Below are 8,370 nucleotides of genomic sequence, written 5' to 3'. Positions count from 1 at the left end.
GGACCTTGAACGACCTTGACTGAATCACAAATGTCTTCTCCACTAGCATGAAGAATTCTCCACACCCCAGAGTCTTCCCAACAATAAATAGCTCAGCCTCTATGGAAAACAGGGTGGTTACAGAAAAAACTAAAACTGGAATTTACTGTATGATCCAGCAGTTCCATTTTGGGGTATGTACCCAAAACTATTGGAAGCAGGAACTTAAAGGGATACTTGTACTATCACGTTAATAGCAGTATTATTTACAGTTGCCGAAAGGTGGCAACATCCCAGGTGCCCATCGGCAGATGAGTGAATAAACAAAATTGGTCTGTTCACGCAGTGGAGTATTATCCAGTCATGCAAAGGTGTGAAGCGCTGACACCTACAGCACAGATGCACCTTGAGAACCCCAGGCTAAGTGAGACATGCCTGTCACAAAAGATAAATACTGTATAATTCCATGTGCGTCAAATACCTAAAACAGTCAAATTCATAAAGACACAAAGAATAGTAGTTGCCAGGCAGGGCCTGGGTGGGTGGAGGAACGAGGAAATGTGTTTAACGGTGTTAGAAAACCATAGGCCCAAAATGGTGTCACTTAAGCCAAGTCACCAAATCTGGACTTAGTACCTAAGTTCCTTGCAGTGTCATCTGAATGGTCAGGAATTTTCTGATCAGCATCAGTGAGGTGATCCATTACGTGGGCCTTCTCCAAACCACAGAGGAAGATAGGGAATCTGCGTGGTAAGACCCCCTGCCCCTCCATTAAGGGAAGGTGATCTTGCCTCAAACAGTCCTTTCCTTTTTTTTTATTCTCTAACAACTTTCTTTTCCTACCCTCCTTCCTATACAAATCTTCCTTTGTGCAACTCTCTACTTGGTATGGCGACAAGATGCTGCTTGATTCGTGCATCTCTTAATAAAGCCAAGTGGATCTTCAAATTTACTCCAGTTGAATTTTTTTTTTTTTTTTTTTTTTTTGACAATGTGTATAGCGTGTCCTCTGGGGAAGGTAAGAGTTCTGTGTTTGGACAGTGGTGATGGTTGCACCATGTGAATGTACTTAATGCTGCCGAACTATGCACGTCAAAATGGTTAATGTACATTTTATGTGTGTGTGTGTGGGGGGGGGTTTTTTAAAGATTTATTTATTTATTTATGATAGACATAGAGAGAGAGAGGCAGACATAGGAGGAGGGAGAAGCAGGCTCTATGCCGGGAGCCCGACATGGGACTCGATCCCGGGACTCCAGGATCGCGCCCTGGGCCAAAGGCAGGCGCCAAACTGCTGAGCCACCCAGGGATCCCCTTATGTGTGTTTTACAACTGAGGGGAACTGCATGAGTGCTTGTGTTTTGGAGGACCCCAGGGCCACCCCTAAATTGGAAGATTTATTGGAAGGAATTACGGGATTTAGCTTATCAGTGTACCCATGGCTCGGGTTAATTATGGTGACATGGTAAGGATGGATCACGGGACAAAGAGCCAGGCAGACTCTGGAGGAATCCAGGCACAGGCTTCCTTACACTCCTTCCCCTTGTAGCAGGGTGCAGGGGTGCACGAGCACCTGGCCCTGGGGGGGTCCCAAGCAGACCAGGCTCAGCCTCTTGCCACTGACAAAACCCAAAGCCAGAGAGATGAGTGGTGGGAAACAAGAAAGGAATTTATTCCAATGAGGCCTCCCCCACATGAAGACAACGTCTCAAAGACTGCCCAAAGTGCTGAAAACACTTCTAGGTTTATATAAGGATGGTGTGGGACAAAGGTGGGTGGGGATGTGCAGGTGGGCGGTGAAGGTCAGGTTGATCCTTGTCTTGGGGTCAGTCAAGGGAGGTCTTGCTGGCTCAGGGCAGGTAGTTCCAGTTCCTCTGTGGGATGCTTTGCCCACAGGGCCTTTAGCCTGAGTTAGATCAGCTGGAGAGAACTTAATTAGTACAGAATAAAGTCAGAATGGAGGTGGCTGATGCCCTCTTTACCCCTGAGGGAACGCAAAGAGCTCCCTCTTTCAGCAGCAAGAACGTGTGCAGTGTTCCTGCCCGGAGCCCACCAGGGACACAGCCCCCCAGGTTTCCACTGGGTGCAGGTCACACGGGCTCTCTCCGCCTGGCACATCTGGAGATGCCAGACCCTCAGAGAGACCACATGGTTTGCCCCAACGGGGCACAGGGAGCCGCCCTTACCAGTTAACCGGTGGCTAGAAATGCTCCGAGAGCCTGCGTGCAAGTCTGCAGGCGGCCTTCCAGGGACAGTGGTCTCAGGCCTGCTGTGCTAATCCTGTCACGTGTAAGCCCAAAGCAGTGTTCAGAAGGGTCTTATACACAGGGTTGAGAGAGTTTTTCTTCCTCACTAATGATAGAGGAAAGCCTACAGTGGGAAAGGTCTTGAAATGAACTGGCCCCCCGGTTTAATGTCAGATGTTTCTTTTAGGGTCACAATCCTTAGAATCGCTCTGCCTTGCTTGTACTTGAGAAGTAACTATAAGCCTGACTTTAATAGGTGGGACTCTCCAATTTCCCCCATCCTGACACTTCCCAGAAAGGCTTCGTATCAGGGGACTTTAGAATTGCCCTCAAGAACGATGATCTGTCCTGAACGTTTCTAGGCCTGCCTCATTTGAACAAATGTCAAAAAACAGGATAGCAAGGATTTGAATGATTCTAGAAACCTCACTGCTGTTCTTGAATCATGTTTAATTACAAATCAAAGCATTTAAATAGACTATGTGTGTCTTATTTCCTCGAATTGAGACCCTGGTTTTTGGTTTTTTATTTTGTTTTTAACACATTTTTAACGCCTTTTTAAAATTTAATTTTTTAATTTTAGATAGAGTATGATCAAGGATAGGGTCAGAGCAGAGGAAGAGAGAGAAGCCCAAGCAGACTGCACTAAGTGCAGAGCCCAATGCAAGGCTTGATCCCAGAACCCTGAGATCACGACCTGAGCCAAAAATCAGGAGTCCGACGCTTAACCAACTGAGCCAGCCAGGTGCCCCAACACCTTTTCTTTTTCTTTTTTTTTTTTTTTTAAGATTTAAAAAATTTATTCATGAAAGACACAGAGAGAGAGGCAGAGACATAGGCAGAGGGAGAAGCAGGCTCCCTATAGGGAGCCTGATGTGGGACTCGATCACGACCTGAGCCAAAGGCAGATGCTCAACTACTGAGCCACCCAGGCGCCCCACCTTTTTTTTTAAGTCAAGTCTGCACCCAATGTGAGGCTCAAACTCATGACCCCGAGATCAAGAGTCACATGCTCTGCCAACTGAGCCAGCCAGGTGCCCTTTGGGACACTCATTTTGTAATTGAAAAAAATATTCTATGTAATATTGATGCAGCTTTGGAATATCAGTGAGGTCTGGAGCCAATGGCCAAGAAAATTCTTTAGACATCTTTGGTGCAGAAAGGTGATTTTATTAAAACATGGGACAGGACCCATGGGCAGAAAGAGGTGCTGCCCTAAGTTTGTGAGATATGGCTGATTATATACCTGGGAGTTGGAGGAGATGAGAAAAAGGTGTCCAAAAGGACTTTGATATGCTAAGGATGATCCTCAGGATACTATTATCAAGCTAAGGTTGTTTTTCCCTCTAGCAAAGCATTAAGACAGTTGGGATTTTCCTGGAGGAACTTCACACCTATCCCACCCAGGGTGGGGAGGGGGAGAGAGGTTGTGGGGTGTCTGTCACCTTGTGCTTTGTCCTCAGCTTGCCTTCTGCTCCCTCATCAATATGACCTAAGTGTCCACTTCTGTTACTTCCGGTCCTCCAAGAAAAGGGAGTCTTGGGGAAAGTGGATCAAATTCCAGCCATAGAGTGGGACAGATGTAACACTGAAGAGATAATTAGGTTTGAAAAGTTAATGTCTCATTAAACTATAACTACTTTGGCTTGTTTGGTTGGGTTCTTTTGGGTAGGTTCCCAGCAAGTAATATACAGACAACTCTTCTCTACAACTCCAATTTCTGAAGAAGAGAACTGTCTATATTTTCTTAAGAAATATGGAAACGTGTTCCATGGAAATACTCCGACTCTTAAAATTTTATGTGATTTCCTTTTTGCTTGTTTCTTTAACAGTGTTTTACTTTATTGAATTAAGAAATAGATGGTTAGTATTAATTTTTGGATATAAAAATATACTTTAATTTCTAGCATAATTTGGGTTCAGAAAAAAATTGAGAGGAAGGTACAAAGATTTCCCATACCACCACCCCACTCATGCGTCGTGTCCCCACTAGCAACATTGCCACCGGAGTGGCACATTGGCTACCATCAATGAACCTCCACTGATACATCATCATCATCCAGAGTCCATTGTTCACATGAGGGTTCACCTTCCTGTACATTCTGTGGGTTTGGGCAAATGTACCATGTGTCTGCCATCATAGTGTCATATGGAGTAGTTTCATGGAGTAGTTTCACTGCCCTAAAGACCCCCTGTGCTCCTCCTCTTTATCCTTCCCTAACCTATTTATCCTCCCTGCTGGCAATCTCCGATCTTTTCACTGTCTTTAGACTTCTGCCTTTTCCAGAATGTCATGTAGTTAGTTGGGAACACACAGTCTGTAGCCTTTCCATTATTGGCTTCTTCAACTAGTCATATGCATTTAAGATTTCTCCATGTCTTTTCATGGCTTGATAGCTCATTTCTTCTTAGCGCTGAATAATATTCCCTTGTCTGGTTTGTTAAAAACAAGACCAGACCAGGCCCCAAATGAACTCCTTTATGCTAAGTCCCAAGTCACCTTCACCATTACTGTTTCAGCTCTCCCAGAAATGGAATCTTAAACTAGTCGATCAGGAATCGCCTGATGGACCCGTACCATCCCCTAAAGGAAAATAACCTTGCAATAACCAACCTGCTTTTTTTTTTTTTTTTTGGTCTGCTATAACTCCCTTGTTCCTGCTTCCTGCTGCCTATAAAAGTCTTTCATTTTGTACAGCTCCTCAGAGCACCTTTCTATCTGCTAGATCGGATGCTGCTGGGTTCAAGCAGATTTTTGTTAAACTCTTAACATGTTTATTATGCCTCAGTTTACCTGTCAGCATGGTGTATGCACCTTAGGTTTTGAAATTATGAATAAAGCTTCTGTAAACATCCCTATGAAGGTTTTCATGTACACATAAATTTTCAACTCCTTTGCAATCCCAACAAGCACAGTTGCCGGATCGTATGGTAAGAGTATGTTAGTTTTGTAAGAAACTGACGAACTGTCTTCCAAAGTGGCTGCGCCATTTTGCAATCTCTACCAGCACCAAAGTTCCTGCTGCTCCCCATCCTAAGCTGCATTTGGTGGTGTCAGTGTTGTGGGTTTTGGCTATTCTGGTAGGTGTGTACCAGCATCTCATTGTTGATTAAATGCAGATTAAACTGCATTTCCTTGAGGACACAGTATGAGGAGCACCTTTTCTTTTTTTTTTTTTTTTAATTTTTTTTTTTTTAAATTTATGATAGTCACACAGAGAGAGAGAGAGAGAGAGGCAGAGACATAGGCAGAGGGAGAAGCAGGCTCCATGCCGGGAGCCTGACGTGGGATTCGATCCTGGGTCTCCAGGATCGCGCCCTGGTCCAAAGGCAGGCGCTAAACCGCTGCGCCACCCAGGGATCCCGAGGAGCACCTTTTCATCTTTGTATTTGCCATCTGTTGTCTTCTTTGATGAAGTGTCGGGTAGGGTCTTTGGTTTTTTTTCATATATATATATATTTTGAATACAGTCCTTTACCAGATGTTTCTTTTGCAAATATTTTCTCCCAATTACCTATTGCTTATTCTTCTCTTGAGTGTGATTTCTTCCTGTTGATCCATAATATATTAAATTTCAATACTAGGAAGTATGTTTTTGTTAATTTGGTAGGCCAAGAAACTATAATATTTTACAGTGGCTTTCAAACGACATGATTTTCAACTTTGTATACAAATAGTCTGGACAGGCTGTGACCACTGGTGTCATTGGTTGTGACTGCTGGTTTTCTGAGCTGCTGTTCAATCTGGAAGGTTTGATGTTTTTATCAGGAGTAGTTCTGCCCTAATTCTGTGAGAAGAGAGACAGATAATTTAAAGAAAAAACTGATTGCCGTTTTAGAGACATCAAATCCAAAAGAGACTCATTTGGGCATTTCTTTTTGACTGCGTTTCAATTTATAGGTCCTCTTATTTTCTTTTCTTCTTTAAAATGTTGTCAGATATTCCCAATTCTTCAATCTTCTTTGTTTATATTCTAAGCTTGTTTGACTTTTTTCCCCCTTCTATTTTACATTTTAAAAGGGATCTTTTGGGATAATTGTCACATGAACTGAAAGCAAAATCTTTTGATGACTCATCTTGTAGACACTGTGAGAGCATATTGAGAAAAAAGCAGATGTTTTTTTCTCTACTTCTTTTATGTTGTTACAACCATTCAAATAAAAGAGGAGTACAGCAAATGCTGTCAGCTGGCATGTTTGGTAAGTAGTCTGTCGAATTGATATGGCTGTCAGAGGGAGCCAGGCAGGGGCTTCTGGACCCTCTTTCCTCCTGAAGGTAGCTGGTCCCAAAGCCACACTGTGTGTGCTCTATTCTGTGAGAAATGATTTATTCTGCATCCAGAACTTGCTTTAGACTGGAGGTCATCATGGGGCATCCTGATTGGATGGGGACCCGTGGTGCCAGCTAAAGAATTCCCCCAAGCAGAACAAAAGAGATAGAAATGTATTGAATACACAGCAAGGGAGCAGCAAGCAGGACAGCAGAGGAGAGACTGCCAGGAGGAGGTGGTGAGGGGCTATAGTTATAGGGCGGAGTGAGGGAGTATGGGGATGAATGGGATTTTCCCTTTTTTGGTAATCTCAGGAACTGTGCCTGGTTGTAAGTAGCCCATTGGTCAGTTAGGGCCTATGGCATAATGAGCCTGTTTGTAGTCAGCACGGTGGTCGCCATGGGTCTTTTTGCCTTGTTCAACTTTACAACGCTTAAGTCTGTTGCCTAAAAGCAGTTTCTACAGCCATCACCTTGGCACCAGCAAACCCTCTCTCTGACTTAGGCACCATTTTGGCCTGTCTCGTTACTTTGCAGAATAAATAAGTTTTGCTGTGTTTGGTATACAGTCTGTTTCCTTTCCTGAGAGATCTGCTTTGTCATTTAATTCCTTTTTACATCAGGGTAATCATTGAAAGAGAAAGTGTAAATAGTGAAAGGTAAATAGCAAAAACAGGGCATGATTATTCGCATCTATTCATGTTAAATACCGATATCCTCGATGGGCTCCAGCATGTTCACACAGTGCCATCATGCCCTCCAAGACTGGACTTTCCAAGACTAATTTTGTTTACAGACTTCGCTACTATATACCAAGTGCTTAACCATACCAGGCACATGTTGTAAGTACTTGGTCTTTCAGATAGCAGCCTATCCTAAGGCTACCTAGGGACCCCATCCTAATTATCCTCATTACCATAAACTCAGAAGTGCTCAAAGGGGCTCATATGAATAACAAAAGACACTTCTATCACCCAGGATATCCTAGGGGATCTCCGAGCTCTGTGTTACAACTGGGAACAAAGGCCAAATATATTTCTTATTATATTACAACTAGTATAGATCTGAGCTATGAGGTGACTCTGGGTAAGTAGTTAGCAACTGAATAGTTCTTGTCCTATTATGCTTTTGAAAATATGGAAACAGCAGATTCAGAGGGCAGCCCTGGAATCCTAAGATGCAGACATGGAAGGAACCTCAGAGAATATTTATTTATTTTTTTAAAGATTTATTTATTTATTCATAGAGATGCAGAGAGAGAGAGAGAGGCAGAGACACAGGCAGAGGAGGAAGCAGGCTCCATGCAGAGAGCCCGATGTGGGACTCGACCCAGGGTCTCCAGGATCACGCCCTTGGCTGCAGGCGGCGCTAAATTGCTGCACCACCTGGGCTGCCGGGAACCTCAGAGAATATTTAAAAGGCAGGACACAGATGGGAAAATCTTCATAATTCCCAATTATAGCACAGAAACACACCTCTGTGTCCTAAATCTTGGTGCAAACTGATCCCCACCCCAACTCTGCCCAAAGCTAACTCACCTAAATCTGTTGGGGGTACAGGACCCCAGTCCATTTTATTATCTGATCAGATGCATCATTTCACACCCCATATCCCATAATTTCTCTCGCCTGCCTTCTTTCTATTCCAGCCACTCCTGCAGCCTTAAGTTTTGTTTTCTCTTCTTGCCAAGTTTCTTGCTAAAAGAATTTCCTTGGAATCAAAGGATGGAAGCCATGTCCTTAAAGGAGGTAAAAAGGTCCAAAAGCATGCTTTACACTTAAAAACTTAAAAGTGTAAGAAACCACTCTTTCTGGCACAGAGAGGGAAGAATTGCCTTGATAATGGTCACCTATGAAATCCTTTCTAATTAAGCAG

Source organism: Canis lupus, chromosome 9, assembly GCF_011100685.1.
Source record: "Canis lupus familiaris isolate Mischka breed German Shepherd chromosome 9, alternate assembly UU_Cfam_GSD_1.0, whole genome shotgun sequence".
NCBI classification, from domain to species: Eukaryota; Metazoa; Chordata; class Mammalia; order Carnivora; family Canidae; genus Canis; species Canis lupus.
The sequence above is the reverse complement of the archived record's forward strand: the minus strand, read 5'-3'. Positions refer to the sequence as shown.